General features: G+C 33.1%; 1 protein-coding gene across 4 annotated transcripts in view; it reads left to right on the top strand.

Moving 5' to 3' along the window:
• The window catches only part of LOC123527814 (zinc finger protein rotund-like), a 199,858-nt gene that overhangs the window by 18,057 nt on the left and 166,615 nt on the right, over positions 1-15,186 (top strand). The window contains exon 1 of one of the 4 annotated variants that reach the window (XM_053523733.1): positions 7,096-7,174. The exons of the other annotated variants lie outside the window; for them this stretch is intronic. The gene's annotated coding sequence lies outside the window, so the exon portion shown is untranslated. Of the gene's footprint in view, positions 1-7,095; positions 7,175-15,186 lie in introns of those variants that run through there. 4 annotated transcript variants of the gene reach the window in all.

Below are 15,186 nucleotides of genomic sequence, written 5' to 3'. Positions count from 1 at the left end.
GGTCAGAATGATTGCCTTGATAAAATCTAGGTCGAGTTTGAACATGGGTCATCTAGGGTCAAAAACTAGGTCATATCTAAGAAAATGCTTGTTTTATCGCAAGAGACCAATTTTTTGGTCCAATCTTAATGAAAATTGGTCAGAATATTTGTTTCCATGAAATCACTAGGTCAAACATGTTTTACACTGTTATGGTGTGTTTCTTAGGTGAGCGACCTAAGGCCATCTTGGCCCTCTTGTTTTACGTAATTTTCTATTGTTCTGAAAATAACTTTAAAGCCACTGTAGGGAATATAATGAGGCATGACATAATGATGAATTTAACCTTTACCCTGCTAAATTTCTAAAATGGACTTGTCCATTATTCAATTTGGGCAGTACCACTTATTATTCATAGGGGTGTTCACTGAAATTTTACCGACTATCACTGGCCTTCAGCAGGCTAAAGGTTTACTCCTCCAATTAAGATGAAAGTTTTCACCTGACACGCTGAAGAATCAGGGAAGCTTCCGGAATTAGAATGCCTTTTGTATCTTGCAGTATCCTCCCACTGAAAACTATAAATAGTCTTGTAGAGGAGTGGTCCACATAGGGTAGCCATTGGCGACTGTAAATTAACCCTTAGCCTGCTAAATTTCTAAAATGGACTGGTCCATCATTCAATCTGGGTAATACCATTTATCATTCGAAGGGGTGTTCACTGATAATTTACTGACTGAATAGCAAACAGTGCAGACCATGATCAGCTGCAGACCATGATCAGACTGCACAGATTGGTCTGAACTGGTCGCAAAGGCAGAATAACTTGCCGCCAGCAGGCTAAAGGTTAACTTACAAAAGAAGCATGATTGTCTGTCAGATTGCTATGAAGTAAACTTGGTTGAATGTTTTGCTTGTTATCTTGAACCTTTTCATACAATAAATTGAATAATCAGAATTAAAAAGGCCTAAAAATGACAAAGTCAGATGTTTATTTAGAAATTATTTTTGAATGGCCTCGGACTTTATGTGGGTGATATTGTTCAGCACGATTGTGGTTTCTACCTAAATAAGGCAAGGTAAATCATACTGGCAGACATGTCTATTAGTTGAACCTTCAAATGGCACAATCAAGATATATATTTATAAATATATATAAGTAGAAAGGGTTATGTTGGTGTTTTAATAATTAATTTATATGTCTTGGTCTTCAGTGAAGCAACATGAATTGCCCCCGTAATCTGCAGTCTGCCATATGTGACTTTTCATAAGTATAGAAGCAATGTTTTCAGATTTTTTTTTATTACCTTCTTGCAATAATATTGTGTAATATGTCATTGTGATATATATTTCAGTTAAAAAGGTTAAAATAGAATGTTGCAGGATGGTTAGCTTAACCATTGGCTACTTGTTTCACGTTATGTCATTGTTGAATGTTTTGGTATTACAATCAGATTCCTAACATGGACATAAAAGGCACACCTTTAGATTTTTGTCAGTTTGCTTACTGTGTAGGTGGAACATGTAGATTTTTGTCAGTTTGCTTACTGTGTAGGTGGAACATGTAGATTTTTCTCAGTTTTCTTAATTAGGAAATACAGGGGCACAATCAGTTTCTCATTTCTTTTACTATATTTAGAAAATGCTTTCATTAGTATGTATTGATTTTAGCTCAACTATTCAAAGAATAGGTAGAACTGTTGGACTCAACCATGCGTAGGCGTCCCAGTTTGGTTAAGTTTTTTATGTAATTCTCAGTAACCACTTATGTGAATGGATTGAAACTTCACACTTTTATTGACTAATATATTGCACAGTTTCCATAACTCTGGTTTGCTTTTTTTGGTTTGGTTTTTTACAAAATTATGCTCCTTTTTTGACTTCCTATTTTTTCAGTTGACAAGGCTGTTGAATAGTCAAGCGTTGCTGTCCTCCGACAGCTCTTGTTTTTTAGCTCACCTGTCACAAAGTGACAAGGTGAGCTTTTGTGATCGCGCAATGTCCGTCGTCCGTGCGTGCGTGCATCAGTCCGTAAACTTTTGCTTGTGACCACTCTAGAGGTCACATTTTTCATGGGATCTTTATGAAAGTTGGTCAGAATGTTCATCTTGATGATATCTAGGTCAGTTTTGAAACTGGGTCACGTGCGGTCAAAAACTAGGTCAGTAGGTCTAAAAATAGAAAAACCTTGTGACCTCTCTAGAGGCCATATATTTCACAAGAGCTTCATGAAAATTGGTCAGAACGTTCACCTTGATGATATCTAGGTCAAGTTCGAAACTGGGTCACGTGCCGTCAAAAACTAGGTCAGTAGGTCAAATAATAGAAAAACCTTGTGACCTCTCTAAGGCCATATTTTTCATGGGATCTGTATGAAAGTTGGTCTGAATGTTCATCTTGATGATATCTAGGTCTAGTTCGAAACTGGGTCACATGCCATCAAAAACTAGGTCAGTAGGTCTAAAAATAGAAAAACCTTGTGACCTCTCTAGAGGCCATATATTTCATGAGATCTTCATGAAAATTGGTCAGAATGTTTACCTTGATGATATCTAGGTCAAGTTTGAAAGTGGGTCATGTGCCTTCAAAAACTAGGTCAGTAGGTCAAATAATAGAAAAACCTTGTGACCTCTCTAGAGGCCATATTTTTCATGGGATCTGTATGAAAGTTGGTCTGAATGTTCGTCTTGATGATATCTAGGTCAAGTTTGAAAGTGGGTCACGTGCCATCAAAAACTAGGTCAGTAGGTCAAATAATGGAAAAACCTTGTGACCTCTCTAAAGGCCATATTTTTCATGGGATCTGTATGAAAATTTGTCTGAATGTTCATCTTGATGATATCTAGGTCAAATTCGAAACAGGGTCGTGTGCGGTCAAAAACTAGGTCAGTAGGTCTAAAAATAGAAAAACCTTGTGACCTCTCTAGAGGCCATACTTGTGAATGGATCTCCATAAAAATTGGTCAGAATGTTCACCTTGATGATATCTATATCAAGTTTGAAACTGGGTCACGTGCCATAAAATACTAGGTCAGTAAGTCAAATAATATAAAAACCTTGTGACCTCTCTAGAGGCCATACTTTTCATGGAATCTGTATGAAAGTTGGTCTGAATCTTCATCTTGATGATATCTAGATCAAGTTTGAAACTGGGTCAACTGTGGTCAAAAACTAGGTCAGTAGGTCTAAAATTATTAAAATCTTTTGACCTCTCTAGAGGCCATATTTTTCAATGGATCTTCCTGAAAATTGATCTGAATGTTCACCTTGATGATACCTAGGTCAGTTTCGAAACTTGGTCATGTGCCATCAAAAACTATGCCAGTAGGTATAAAAATAGAAAAACCTTGTGACCTCTCTAGAGGCCATATTTTTCATGAGATCTTCACAAAAATTAGTGAGAATGTTCACCTTGATGATATCTAGGTAAAGTTCAAAACAGGGTCACGTACCTTCGAAAACTAGGTCAGTAGGTCAAATAATAGAAAAACCTTGTGACCTTTCTAGAGACCATATTTTTCAATGGATCTTCATGAAAATTGTTCAGAATTTTTATCTTGATAATATCTATGTCAAGTTCAGAACTGGGTCACATGAGCTCAAAAACTAGGTCACTATGTTAAATAATAGAAAAAAACGACGTCATACTCAAAACCGGATCATGTGGGAAGAGGTGAGCGATTCAGGACCATCATGGTCCTCTTGTTTTGTTGTTGTTGTTTTCTTTGATAACTTGACAGTGATGTCATGTGGTACTTCAGTATTTACTAAGCAAAATAGGTAAGTTAGTTTATAAAATGTCAGTTGTATTATGATATATTAATATCTGATTACAAATAAGGATATTAAGCCCTTATAGCATAATAGTAACCAGTCTGTAACTTAAATTCAACATTTTGGGTATACGGTAGGTTTTAGGTTTAGGTAAGTTTTAAATTGGTCATTTATTTTTTCTTAGTTTTAATTTTACATTTCTTGTTCATATGACTTACAGCCCAGTGAAGATTAGAAATTAACAAGACTTTAGTCTTTATACCCATACGTTTGAGACGGTACACGAGAGCTTCTGAATCTACCCCACACCGCTTACAAAAGAATTAAATGGCCAAAGGAAAAGAGAAAACAGCAATGCATTAACCTGTAGCCTGCTAAATTTCTAAAATGGACTGGTCCATCATTCAGTTTGGGCAATACCATTTATTATTCGAAGGGGTGTTCACTGAAAATTTACTGACTGAATAGCGAACAGTGCAGACCATGATCAGCCTGCACGGATGTGCTGGCTGATCTTGGTCTGCAGTGGTCGCAAAGGCAGAATCACTTGCCACCAGCAGGCTAAAGGTTAAAGTTATTCTCAATGACTTTGACAGAGACTTGGATCAAACAATAACCTGAAGTTGAAGTTCAAAAGACAGAATTGTTTTTGTACTGTTAAATTACACTTGCAAAGTCACAGATATCGTCTCTAAATATATTAAATTTCCAGAGTGTAATCTGTCTATAAAAGTATGATATATTGATATAATAAGTAGAATTCAGTTTTAAGATTTACAGTCTTGGTAAAATAACTTCAAAGAAAGCTATGACCGCTCTGCTTGGCCCCGTTTAGGGGCTGCTAAAGCCAGAAACAGAAGTATGTTTTAACCAATTCTTCTCATAAGCTGGTTGATGGATCTTCATCAAACTTGGTCTGTAGCACCATTGTAAGGTCCCCTTCCAAATTTATTCAGATGGGGCCACCCAGCCCCTGATACAGGCCACTATCGCTAATAATAGAAATACCTGAACTCATGAACCACTTGATGGATCTTCAGTTAACTTGGTCTATTTTGGGTCACTAGAGCTTAAAATAGAAACACCTTTGATAATTTAGACAAAATAAACCACTTGCTGGATTGTCATCAAACTTGGTTTATGGCATCATTGTAAGGTCCTTTTTCGAACTTCTTGAAATGGAGGCTCTTGGCCCCATGAACTGCTGGATGCAGTACACTGATAATTGTCCTAAAGAGACCTTTCAAAACATCCTCAGCCTGCGTCAATTATCTGCGTGTATTTTTTCGACAAAAAATCATTAAGAAGCATTATAGTGTTTGAATTGTTTATCATCTGAGTTTGGCATTGGTCTGTTGATGCATCAAGTGTGCTGTACTGTGTGCTTGTCACCTTCCGCTTTCAGCCTCCGCTGCTGGCTAGCCTTATGGTAAAAAAGAAGCTGAGTGTGTAAGTCTTCCCTGCCAGTACATAGCTTCTCTGCAGACAAGCCCTTTTGCAGTGCCTCCAGTCAGTTGGCACCACACAGTAACTGAGCACCTTGCGGCCTCAGGCAGAACTGCAGGGGACTCTGAGAAGGTCTGCCCCCAGACATGTGGCATGCCAGGCCCACCGGTGTGTGGACATGCCCTGATGCCTATGAACATACCCCCAGCTATGGGACAAATAGCCCCTGTGTTCCCAGGGTAAGGTATGAACTTGGAACTAAGGGTGAGGTAACCCCAACAGAAACCTAGAGAGTTGAAGACAGAGGGGTTGGGCCATTGGCACTCTCTTAACAAACCACAGCACCATGCAATATCCCTATTGCTATGCTACAATCTAGGGCCATCATGGCCCTCTTTTTAAATGATGCCAATTATCATATTATGCTAATTTACAATTGGGGATTTCTCTCAGCTAGGCCAGAGTTATTGTCCATATCACTTGAAAAAAAAAAACACATTAAATGCTTAAAAGTTTGTGTTGCATATATCTCAAAAAGATTTTACCTAGAGTCATGAAACCATGTACAATGACAGGAGTGCAGGGGCAGGTATGTCCTGTGGACACGCATCTAGTTAAATCAGCTGCGTAAGAAGAAGAAGTTAAATCAGCAAGAATCTGCAGTCAACTCTATAAAATCATCTAATTTGGGACAAATATAAATCTAAATATATGTAATGAAATTATTAACATTTGCTTTTCATACCTTTAGTGCACAAAAATATTCAGTCCTGACCATCATAAAAATAAGTTTGAATGATTATTCAGAAACTTCTGTTCTCCACAAAATGTCATAATTATATATGTATAAATTATTGCCAGCTATGGACAGGAACTTTAAAAATAATGAAAAATAATAAATTTGGAAAAGTAGATAAATTCTGTGTTTCATTAGTTTAAACATAAGATTAATTTGAAATGATTTGTAACAAGCATTTAATTAAATTACTTTCATTATTTGAGCGGAAAAAAAAGACATTTAACCCTTAACATGCTGGACATGATTGATTCTGCTTTTGCGACCAGTGTAGATCCATGCAGTCTGATCAAGATCTGCACTGTTCGCCATTCAGTCAGTATCTGTTTGGTAAGCACCCCTTTTTACAGTTAATGGTACTGTCCAAATCGAAAGATGGACAAGATCATTATAGAAATTCAGCAGGGGAAGGGGGACTCATTCAGATTATTTTTCAAACCAAAATCATTGTGCAGAAGGGTCCATAAACCATTGAAGCACTTTTGATATAATGGAAAAAATATACATTCTTCTTGCGTTTTTTACCATTAACTAAGACTTATTTTCACTCTTTCAATTTTCATTGTCATAATTATATACATTCTATGTCAAACTTAGTAGAGATGAAGATGTTGAAAAATTTAACCCTAACTGGGGGTGAGTAGCTTTAAGTTCTACTGGATGATTAACTTAAAAGTTAAATCTCTCGTCTCGTTTCTTTTATAATTGACCCCTTTAATACATTTTATACAAGAGTATATTTCTTAAAATGTCTTTCAGCTTTTTTTTTTTTTATTAGTACTTATTATTTTTAATATAATTTTTGAATTATTTTTTGAGACCCTTCTAACCAAAAAAATAAAAAATAAATAAATAGTCAAGTGGAAATGTTTTTAGTTGTTAGTGTTAAATTATGGTCTAGACTTCAAAAAAATCCTAGTGCAGGAGAATGAGAGAAAAAAACTCTCGTTTTTTAAGCTGTAATAACTGTGACTACCCAGTTAGTTTTCACAGACTGCGTATCAGGTTTTACTGCTGATACACCAGCTTCTGTTAATAAACACAGGTATACCAGTCTACTGTATTTGTCGTCTGCATCTCATGAGATGTTTTGCCCCTATGCTTATAAACAGATATAAAACATACGTTAGAGAAAATGCAATGATCATTAGTCGATTACTGTTAACGGGACTATCAAAGGTAGTTTTTTTCGGCTTTATTTACTTAACATATAACTTTTTTTTTACCAACAGTATGAATGTTAACCCAAATTAGTGTGAATTAAGTATGTCTTTTTTTTTTGTTTTTTGTTTTTTTATATATATATTTTTGAAGGTTTTTCTCTCTCTTGCAATTTTATATTGTGAAGAAATTGATCTACTACATGCTGTTAATCAGGCTTGATGGATCATATAATTACAAAGTGAAAAAAATATGGAATACCTTTAATTTGTAATAAAACAGGACTTGGATTATAATATGTATTAAAAACGTGTAATTTCTGTTTAACTCGCTAGATAAGTAAGTATTTAAGATTGCAATATTTTGTAAAATAATTTAATGTATTAAATTTCTGCAATAATGAAATTGATACTTGTATATATACTTTAGTGTTTAGGAGTTAAGAAATTTAGTCATATTTTAAGTAAGATGTTGGATGGTTTTAAAACTATTTAAATTCCATCCGTCTCTCGTTTGAAAATTATATTTTTGACGGAATTCTTTAAATCATTTTGAAAATAAAAGCTTAATGCTGTAGTAATAAAAAAGAATGATTATATATTCTTTGTAGTCTGACTAAAATTTCAGTATATGAGAGCTATAAAAACATGATTAGCACACAAAGCTTGAAAAGAGCGATTTCTATAAATATTTTAATTGTTTATGACAAATTGGTCTGTGAAATACGTTTTTAATATCAGAAAGTGATGAGGAATTTACCGAATGAATTCAGTTTGAAGCATATTCTATTTTCGATATCTTTAAAAAGTCACAGTAGTTAAATATAACATTGAAAGGTGAGATCCTTACGGCAACATATGTTACAATGTTGCTATCTGAATTATAAAGAAAGTAAAATTTAAAATATACACCGCAAGAAATTTAACGCAAATATGGTGATACACTTGTATGTTTCCAATTTTATCATATGAAAATTGTTGAAATATTTTAAACCAATTTTGTAACAGTTTTCTTACTGATATATAATTATGTACAGTATCGAGGCTTTTGGATTTTTTTTCCTTTAAATAAAATTTACTCAATTATTTTCAGTAAATAATAAAGGATGAAAAATTGAAATGTTTGATTCATCATTCAGCACCTTTAGTTATTTTCTTAAATACTCGAAAAGAACAAGTTTGTAACATATCATTCAGAAAAGAGAAATAAAAAATGTTGACTCTAAAATATCGCTAGCTATTTGGAATTTATCGCCAAAAAAAGATTTTGATGTGATTTTTACCATTGTTAATTTCAGCCATTTTGTACCACAAAATTGTACAAAATATCTAATGTTTTACTTAGTTTATTTTCGGAAACTTGCAGAATTTGTTAGCGGCATGAGTGATGTGAAAAAGGTTGTAAAATTTCGGAGCAAAAATCAAAACATTTAAGGGACAAAAATAACAGTTAATATTTCCTACAAAAAACATAACTTCGGCCATTATCAATTCATATTTATTGCAAATTGTTGTAAAAATAAATTAAAATTGTTGTTAACGAATGTAACATGTATTAAGGATGTTTGAATTTTATATAATTTATACAATTTGGATTTTGCATAGAGAAAATATTATGACTCTAAAACATCAACACAATTTAAAAAAAAAAATATATCATGTAAATAACAGCCGATAAAATAAATCACAAATAGAAGTTATTAATGTCCGATTTCTTGAAAGAAGAACAAAAAGGAATTTTATTTTAATATGATTTTATTCATGCTACTAATTGGCGTTGGTATATAATTGTTTCTTCTGGTTATTCTTAATATAAATTTTTGTTGAACGTCGTCGAACATTTTTTAGCGTAACCACAGCAGTGTTTCTGTAATTTCCTTGCTGTATGAATAAATTGCTGTTGATTTTGTATTGTTTGACTGCAATATAATTTTACACCTATCTTTAAAAATACAGTTTCGTCCAGTTTTAACTTTAATATCATTTGTAGTTTGTAAGAATTAATAAAAAAGAAGAAAAGATACACTCTCCTGTTTGGCAAAAAATCTGTTTATAACTATAATAGTGATAGCAACATTTGAGTGAAAATTATAACAGCAACTTTGGAAACTTTAGAAGCTAAATATTTAAATTTAATCACCTTATTTCTGTTTTGAAAAGCAAAATTATTTACAAAAATTATATTTCTAAAGTCTTTGAATATGAGAATGAATTTCAAACAGTTGAAAACAGTTCATTATTATAATTAAGGAGCTGTGAATTCAATTAATTTCCCTGTGATTGGAGATTGGCGTAAAATTTCATGGTTTCATGAAAAATGGCTGTTCCATAGGGACATGAATTTGTTGATTTAAAGACTTTATTTTAAAAGGCAGTGCAGTTGGGTAAAGCCCAGTTTTCCAAGCCGACATTCTGAAAGAAGATGGCATAAATGGGAATTTGATTTGTTATTTGGAACTTTAATTCATTAATTCACATATTATCACAAAATCTATGAAAAGTAGTCCCCTATGCAAATAACAATGATTTCATAGCATGAAAATCAAGATGTTTGCATAGGGTGTATTTTTACTAAACAAACCCATGCTAATTTATTTTGATAAATTATGATTGTTTGGCATTACACTAAACAGTTATAATTCCATTAAATAGTTAATTGCAGCGAGCAACAAGTTCAGAAGTGGAAATCTAAATGTTATAAATGCATCTAAATATTCATGCTTTAATTTTTTTGCTTGTCAGATATATTTTCTAAAGAAAAGAAAAGTTTTGTGAATCCCCTTAAATGTCTGAAACACTGAATAGTTCTTCTTTATTTTGAATTAATAATTCAGATTACTTTAAAAGGGTTTAAAACCTTTGACAATTCATATTGCTATAACTAACATTGTCACTGCTGAAACTTTGCCTTATTGTTGTAGTAGACTGTATTACCCCAGTCACACATATGGCGCGGATAGTTACGTCTAGCCACAGATAGAAACGTAGTAATCCGTATCGATCCGTACCTGAGCCGTACCTTAAAGTAGTAACCTGTACGGATTGATTCGGATTACTACGTTTCTATCCGTAGCTAGATGTAGCTTTCCACGCCGTATGTGTGACTGGGGTATAAAATTCTATACTCATGCAAATTTTCAATAAAATCTGTTCCAAGATTTACTAAAATGTGGTAAAAAGTAATTTTAGCATTTCTCATTTATTCATTACTTGAGTATTGTCTTCTCAACAGAATGCTGCAAGTATACAAAAGTCTGCAAAAAAATGATATATATCAAATATATAAGTCCAAAATATTTGCTTAATTAAAATTGAAAATATTCTATTTATGCTTATCATAGTGAAATTTTGAATTCTGAAGAGATCGGCCTTGTATTTACCGTTTGTTCCGTCTAATCCTGAACTATTTTGCAAAAATCTAGGTATAAAATTGCACCATTCTAAAGGACTGTTGGATATGATAAAAGGATCTTTGAATTTTAAAGATATTTTTTGAAAATTCCAAATTAATTGACCAGGTTGTAAATTTTGGCACATGAAAAAGTTTGATTTAAAACAAAAATATTTATGTGCATATTGCATTATAACTGAGACATTCTGAAAGTTATACAAATAAAGTCACAGTTAAAATTTTATCATCCTCTGCTGTTAATTTAAAGTGGGATGTACTATTTTCAAAAACGTAATTTTTGGTAAGTGATCTATGTATAACATGAACATTATTGTCCGTATTTGAAGAGAATTCAAGGGAAAACCTTACCATGGAAAAGCTAGGTGGATCAAACAGGAATATGAGTAACATAACCAAGATATTGCTAAAATAAATTGCTGAAAGTACGTGTCAAAATATAGCGAAATGTGTCGGAAGCAAAAAGAATGAATTTTATGTCTTTTGTGTTGTTTTTTTTCTGTACAAAAAAATAACCTGAATGAATTTTTAGCATGTAAGACAATTAAAAAGTAAAAGTGAACACTTTGCAAGAGTCAACCACAGTTATATTGTAATGAGGAGAGGTATAACTGTTTGGATCCGAGCAGAACGGGATGCCTGGCTTCCATTCGAGTACATGTTTGATCATGAACCACCCCTAGGTGTTAAATATTCAGCAAGGTGGGGTCAAATACTTTTTTATGTATATACTTTGCATAAAAAGTTGTTGAAATATCTTCTATATTTACAAAAATATCTTCCAGATTTACTAAAAGATCTTGGTGAACGCCAAGAAGATCTTCATGACTTAAAAGTATCATCCGCGATTACATCATAAAGTGATATTTGTCACTATTTAAGTGCTGTTCAGAAGTGACTGACTGTTACATATTCCTTCTCAAAATATCTCACTTTCATTTCTTTTTCAGGTAATTTGTTAAAAATAAAAAAAACAACAGCAAGCTATAAACCTGAAAAAAAGGAATGTTAACGCTTTTTTTTTTATTATAATGAGAAAAATTAAAAATTATAAGTAAAAGAAGAAAAATGAAATGAAAATTTCAGGAGTGCAGTTGCATATAGTTCATGCTTACTAACTGACAACCATGACAGAGAGAAATAATAAATTCCAAGTGATTGCTGCTTGAAATCCCTTTAAAAAAAAAAAGAAGTATTTTCTTTAATCTAAGTTTTCGTGTAAATGCTTTTTGATTATATATATCAAAGTCCGCCTGCTTAGCGCAGATCTAAGGATCTTGAGTTTGATCGACAGGCAAGGGATATGTTCTCCATGAGGATTTGATAAAAGACATTATGTCTGAAATCCTCCACCTCTGATTCATGTGTGGAAGTTGGCAGTTACAAGCGGAGAACAGGTTTGTTCTTGTACGAAATTCAGGAACACTGGCTAGGTTAACTGCCTGCTGTTACACGACTGAAATTCTGATGAAAAATGGCGTTAAACACAAAACAAAACAATTTCATTATTTAAAAAAAAATAAAAAATGAATTTTTTTTTAGATGGGGAGATGTCAGTATCAGATGTGTTAATTTTGTATTTTATAACCATGTATAATAACATCACTGTCATTATAACTAAATGCAGGCCAGGTAGACATTTAGAACAGATGTTTTAGAAAAAAAAAAAAACCTACATCTACAATATCAAAAGTAACAGATTGCTAGATTTTGTGACAAAATCGAGAAAGAAATGGTCTTTTTTAAATTACATTAATTTTGTGTTCTTTGAAAATATTTAATTATTGTTCAGAAGGCTTAACAAAAATAACATCAGTAATGATAAAAGTTGTTATTATTAAATCTGTATTTATTGTCCTTTCCATTGGTGTAGATACAGTCACATGATATAAAGTTGTATTGGCTCATAGGCGGAGTCAAAAACGTATATTGACCTCAGATCAAGCTTTGACATCGTATCATATTAATCTGGTAACTTACCCCATTTAAGACGTAACCAACCAATGTAAATTTTTCATTTTTTTTTTGTGTCACTTTCGAGTTGTTTGAATTAACAATAAATGAATTTATTGACCTGGAAAAAGGTTATACCGACTTCTTTATTAGCCCTTTACCTGCTAAATTTCTTTAATGAACTTGTCCATCTTTCAGTTTGGACATTACCATTCACTGTTAAAAGGGGTGTTTACCAAAAAGATACTGACTGAATGGCGAACAATGCAGATCTTGATCAGACTGCATGGATGTGCCGGCTGATCATGATCTACACTGGTTGCAAAGGCAGAATCAGTCGTGTCTGGCATGATATGGGTTCGGCAATAATTGATAATAGATAATTGTGATGTTATACTAGTATATAGTTACAGTCAGCTGAAGTGTATTTGATGAGCATTAAAAAGTCACATTCCTTACAGATTGTTTTTAAAAGTTTTTAATAAGCAAATTTCTAAATTCATGTATTATTGAAAGACGGTTTTGGTCAATACATTTTGTTTGGGCTCAGATTGAGTTAAAAATAATCCTACTGTTTCGATTTCACTTATTTAGCTTGGGTATTACTTTTCCTTTTTTATCAAGTTATAGATTCTAGCAATGTTTTTCATAATATTTGTACTTTCACTCATATTTTCCTAAATAACGGGTTTCTTTACACTGTCTTTTATATGCTGTTAAAAAGCAGAAGGTTTACGTTCTTTATAGATAGAAAGACACATTTATTTCCCCGGCCTTTTGTGCCTTTCAAAACCGTTTAATGGCTAATAAGATGATATTTATTCTAATCATGTTAATTGGACATTCATTACCTTACAGTGAAATTTATCAACAAAAGAATGAAATGAAATAAAAGTTGATAGATACATTTCTAAATAATAATAATTATACGCTGTTGTTAGGTCATGAAAGTAGCTCTCGATAAACTGGGTCTGGCACGTACCACGATCCAAAATCAGTCTTAAATCTACAGCATCTGATTGGTTGTTAGTGACTTGAAATTGACCAATAAAAGGAATGCATAATTAGACTAGTCTGTAAGTTTTGTAATCAGGAGTCTGCCTGGTTTGCTTATATGTTAAGCTTATTCAGCCATAAGTCTACTAATACATTTCTCAACTTATAGCAAAACTTTACAGGTTATTGTACCCCCCGACAAGAAAGTTGTAAGGGGGGTTTACTGGTTTCAGGTTGTCTGTCTGTCTGTCTGTCCATCTGTCTGTCTGTCCGTCTGGCTGTCTGTCTATAGACGCAATCTTGTGCGCACCATCTCTCCTTAACTCCTTGACAGAATTTAATGAAACTCCACACAAGTGATCAGTACCAACAGTAGTTGTGCATGGGGCATGTTAGGTTCTTTTAGAAAAAAAACTTGTAGAGTTATGGGACTTTATTTTTTTGTTACTATACTATATACATAGACACAATCTTGTGCGCACCATCTCTCCTCATCCCCTTGACACAATTTAATGAAACTTCACACAAGTGATCAGTAACAACAGTAGTTGTGCATGGGGCATGTTAGGTTCTTTCAGAAAAAAAATTTGCAGAGTTATGGGACTTTGTTTTTTTGTTACTATACTATATACATAGACACAATCTTGTGCGCACCATCTCTCCTCATCCCCTTGACACAATTTAATGAAACTTCACACAAGTGATCAGTAACAACAGTAGTTGTGCATGGGGCATGTTAGGTTCTTTCAGCGACAAAAATTGCAGAGTTATGGGACTTTGTTTCTTGTTAACATACTATGTACATACAGTCTGCATATGCAATCTTGTGCATGCCTAATCTACCAAACCCTTACACACAATTTAATGAAACTTCACACAAGTGATCAGTACCAAACCTAGTTGTGCATGGTGCATGTTACATTCTTTTATACCGTGTTCACACTAGCAGAACGGTTTTATTTTTATTAGGCACTAATTGGCTATAATTGGTATTTGATATTCAAAACCCATCAAAATATAATCTAGTTTGCGTCCACACTAGGCAAAGAAATGTGGTTTAAATATATACATGCAATGTTAGAAGTTAACAAATATCTTGCAATAAGCAAAAAAGGTTACAAAGAATTGAAGCTAACAGAAACAAGAAGGGGTCATCAATATATAAATTACTGTGTTCATCTAAGAATTTCTGTTCATTCCATCTATTGTCCATTTTGAGCGTCAGCATGACTCCATATCGCAATTTAATGTTTTTGTTTCAACAACAGACATATTACTTTTGCCAGCCACAGCATCAATTGTTTGATACAAAAGAGAAACTCATGGTATTCTTCTTCCAAAAGGTAAGATCTGTGGATTTGGGATTGTAAAACCAGTTATAATCCACATTTGCGTTCACATTTGTAAAATAATGTAGCATTACTTTTTAATGTAGTATTAAAACCACATCCCGAGGTAGTTTTAATCCTACATTACAGAAACCACTTGACCTTTACAAAATTCACGTTTTACACCACATATAGTGTGGACGCAAACGAGTTTAAAAAATAAACCCGAGTTAATGTAGGATTAAAAACGTAGTCTGAACACGGTATTAGATAAATATTCTGCATAGTTGTGGGACTTTGTTTTTTGTTACTATACTGTATACATACAGTCTATATACATACAGT

Source organism: Mercenaria mercenaria, chromosome 14 (genome assembly GCF_021730395.1).
Source record: "Mercenaria mercenaria strain notata chromosome 14, MADL_Memer_1, whole genome shotgun sequence".
NCBI classification, from domain to species: Eukaryota; Metazoa; Mollusca; class Bivalvia; order Venerida; family Veneridae; genus Mercenaria; species Mercenaria mercenaria.
This window is presented reverse-complemented; position numbering and strand designations above follow the sequence as displayed.